This window comes from Triticum aestivum, chromosome 1B (assembly GCF_018294505.1).
Source record: "Triticum aestivum cultivar Chinese Spring chromosome 1B, IWGSC CS RefSeq v2.1, whole genome shotgun sequence".
Classification (NCBI taxonomy): Eukaryota; Viridiplantae; Streptophyta; class Magnoliopsida; order Poales; family Poaceae; genus Triticum; species Triticum aestivum.
The window spans coordinates 141,445,198-141,449,679 of NC_057795.1; positions in this window are offsets into that span (position 1 = coordinate 141,445,198).

The window sequence follows — 4,482 nt, forward strand, 5'->3', positions numbered from 1 at the left end:
TATGAATGAATCCTGGAATGGAATAAAAACATGAGTCAAATGCATCGTAGTCCCTCAATCGAACAGTCAACTAGTTCATATCTAACCTTATGTATTCTTTTCCCGCACCTTAGCTTCAAATAATTGAATGAATGAGTGCTATTTCAGAGTTCCAGTTTAGGTATTAGCTCGCTACAGTTTAGTCAATAGTACTGTCCCTTTGTTCGGTGAACTAGTTCTGGATATAAGCATTAGAATGAGAGTGGCTACGTATTCGGATTACTTGACTCACTTTCCTGTTTCTGAATCCCTTCTTGCATACAATCCTAATTCACAATCCGATTCTTGCTCGATTCTATAATGAAAAACAGACCTTGTGCCATGGATTTGATGAAGCTTGAAAGGACTCCCCTTGTTCGAAGCCAAAGAATAGAAGCATACGGGTGACAACCCCAATCCTTATATATCAATCCAATTACCGGAGGAACAAAGAACTAAGTTTGCCTGATGCCCGAAAACAACTTGTTTGTTTTGGTGGAAGAGGAAGAAATAGAGAAAGATCGCTGCTTTTCATACGCTAATTCGTGATTCAAAGTAGAGCGAGTGAGGGAGCTATACCCGGGACTCAATCAACATATGCCAAGTGTTCCGTAATCTATGGGAAGCACTCCGTAGGAATGTTATAGTCTAGACATGTCGTAGTAGTCATTAGACAGAAAGAGGAGAAACTTAACATGTCTTATTCCGAATTCCTGCGGTTGTCATTATGTTCCAGCAAGGAAATAGTCATTCTTTCATTCCGAGCATTCGACTAACGGCACAGATTTCTAGTGCTATAACAGAAACTGCCCTTAACGCGCAAATGAAAGCCCTCACAACACTCTTTACCTGCAACTGCTCCCGCTTATGGTAGTAGATAAATAGGTGGTGGACATGTATCTGCAGCCTCTGCTGCTGGTAGATTGGCTATTTTATATGGACTGAAAAAAACGGAGGGTAGTGCTTGAGAATGCTACTCTATTCCTAGAATTAGCCATCCCCTTCTTTGACTATTTGACCTGCTCTTTGAAGCAAGGAAGGGAATGAAGATGGCATTGAATGCCCTTTCCGCAAGAAGGATAGGAGTTGGCTTACCGCATCTACCTTCTCATCGCGGGATAATGGCTGGGGCGTTAACTTAAGTACTAAAGCTGCTGGAGCGGCTGCCTTCATTGATTCCCCACGAAGGAATCGGAATATCGCTACTTCCCCTTACTGCCCTAAGAGGGGGAGATGTATTAAAAACCTTGTGTGAAGGAAAGGCTGTCAAAGTCATTGACCATTAATCTGGTTGAAGGACAAATGGACAGTGAATCAACGGAATCTAGTTGTTCTAAGGATTCGGATTCGGCAGTCGAGACATCTATATCTATGGAATATCAGAAGAGAGAAAAGGATCCGAATTCGACCCGAGGACGAGCTCAAACCTTAGGGTTTGAAAAGAAGAAGGAAAGCTCTCGTTTACTTCAATCAAAAAAGGTAGGTCATAACACAGATTGAATTAGACCTTACTCAATCACTCATCGCTCGAAAAAGTAGAGCGATTTCCTTGCAAAAAAAGCACGAGCGAGATATTCTTCCTTAACAGGGATCTCAATTGCGGGAAGAAGTACAAAGGGCAAAGGCAGAAGTGGAAGGGTCAAACTCCTCTACCGGGGAAAGACAGGAAGGATAAAAGTGTAAAATCACTTGTTTGAAACATCTAAAAAATAGAAATGGCTATTAGAAGTTGTATTTTCGGTGGTCAAAGGGAAGGAATCAGAAAAGAGGGAAGCGCTCTCAAGGTAGAATCAGTTCCAGGCAAGTATGTCCATTGAAAGGAAAGAGTCCCTAAACAGACAAGTTTTCAGCAAATAAGACAGGTCCTGGTCTTCGGCAACAAAAGAAGCCGAAGCGAGAGCTCGATCAAAGAACCTTTATAGATCCTCATCATCCTCAGGTTCTGGATACACAGCGAGAAGGGAATCTTCCTGTTCGAATGGATGATTTTCGAAAGAGAGGGGAGAAATCAATCACATGCATGAGCAGATCGAGCTATTATATAATAAGTAACGGCTGTAAAAGCTATTCTTGGTAGATCCACTTGTCAAGGCACGGAAAGCCGTGTTCCTTCTCAGCTCACGCTTTCTGATTGATTTGAAAGACCCTACACACCACCGTATCCTTGGCTTTCTTCCCACTTTCAAAGAACTTGCTATCATTCTTTCGATTCTATCTCCTCGCTTTAGGTCTTATGCTTCTTATTAAAGGGGTTATGCCACTCCGAGTCCATCAGTGTTGAAGGAATGGACAGATACAGGCAAAGACAAAGTACTGATTTTACTACCGATAGAGAGCAGAGCTAGAGACAAGATGCCTAGGACCTGGAGGAGGTCCATAAGAACCAAGTCGTGGAGAAGATAGCATCAAACTGGAGATAATAAACCTAACTCTCCGTGCTTTAATCGAGAATGGATACAGGGTCATCGAGCGAAACCTTTATTAGGCGGTAGACCTACCTTGTTTTGTTGACTTATTTCTTTCCAGCAAAGCGTGCCGGCCCTATCTCTAAAGCACCAAACTTCCACATTTTAGGAGATGCCCTATCTTCCCTTAAAGAGCCAGCTTATTTAATAGAGCTGTCACTCCTTACCTTACCTAAGACCCCTTCGGGATATCTTTTGAAAACCTTTTCTCTAAAAAGAAAAGATGTTTGCGATCCCTTGCCCGCTCGATTAAACAAAGTGGGATCTGGCCTTGCATTTTTTAGACAGGGCTCCCTCACGGCATTCTTGCTCTTGCATTTGAAAGTCGAATCAGGATTCCATCTAGAGAAAGGTTCCGTATGGAACTAGTGAATGTGTATGCCGAACGTAGGAAGGTATACCTAACCTTTGATATTAAGCTATAATCTCCATTCTCTCTCTTGAAGTTCCCACAAAGCGACTCTGAACCTAAGACCGGGTTGTGGGATGTCTTTTGATATTCTAAACTAAGAAAAATGCAATTGGATTTATTTTTATATCCCTATGATAGGAAATGAAAGAAAAGGTTGAGCTTAAGCCGATTCCATTGCAGAAAGAAAAGAGGCTCTCCCATTCCCACCTGATACGTCAAAAGCAATTGACTAATAAGGGGAACCAACCAGTCGAATTCGATTGATTATGTCACTCCGCATTACTATAAAAGGGCAGCAGCTTTCTACTAAAATGGGCTTTGGCACTCCTTCCGCTATTACTCGAAATAATAATAATAGTGAAAGGGCAGTCGAATTTATGACTACGTCAAAGGCTCGTTTCACTCGAATTTAAAGGCTATAACTCCTACTTATTTCTATTCATTAAAGCTTGCCCATGGCTGCTTTCTTCCCATTCTTTCTTCTTTCTCCGTCACTAGATTCCGGTTAAAACGCTTGGTCCACCCATGCTTTTCCTCTCCATTTTTCATATGGAAAGGGAAAGCAGTGCCAACTTATTGGAATTATGCATGGCATATTTCCCAACCTTCATTCCTGCTATTCCAGGCTCTAGTGCTCAGTCATAAACCTATTGCCCACTCCGCTTTCCCATTCCTATTGCTTTCGGTATCTGAATCTTCCTGAATTCAAGTAGAGAATACCAGGGCTTTCTTCTTCTTTGATTTTCCTTGGGGCTAAAAAAATGGATTTCTGACATACCACCTGCGGCATTAGGATTCTAAGATTTAGGACGAGATGGCTGAGGAGAGGGATCACATGCATTGAAGCAATCTCAAGATTCAGAAACGATCAAAATAATGGTACGGGGAGAAGAAAGAGAGGAGAGTCACAAAAATAGGGTAAACGCAAAGAGACGATAAAAAGCAATCAGAGAGGAGAGGGAAGAATGACAATGGGAATCATAAAGCTCAGCGAGGAGCACATTACTATGAATAATAATGGAGAGGGACATTGAAGGGGAAAACTGAGCAAAGAGATATATAAATATATTTGAAAAGCTTTTCACTTGTACTTCATTTTCTTCTTTAGATTCATTACTTTAGTGATTGAACATGGGCAGATACCTATAAGGACCCCATTTCATTGACCTTCACCCTTTTATATCCCTTGTTAAGATATGTTATCCGGACCAACTCCCACGTAGAAAACCAAGAGCAGTGAGTTACAAAACCAAGAGCAGTTAGAATCGCGTAGCTGCGTGCCCCTTTTTCTGACTAGCTTCTTGTGAAAAGCATTTCAGGCACGAGCACACCTGATGAACTCAGAAACCTACTATGGAATCAATCAACCCATCGCACCCGAGTGCTCTGCTCTCCAAGCTCTGCGCAGGTGTTTTTACATTAAAATCCCCGAACGATTTTATGCTATCAAAGTAGGTGGATTGGTCTGTGGTGCTCACTAAACCTGCTATTGGACGGGATCAGACATAGGTCTTAGATGATCTCGATCTTGAAGAAAGCATAACTAATGTCATTTTAAGAGAAAGATGGCACTATGGATTGAAGGTA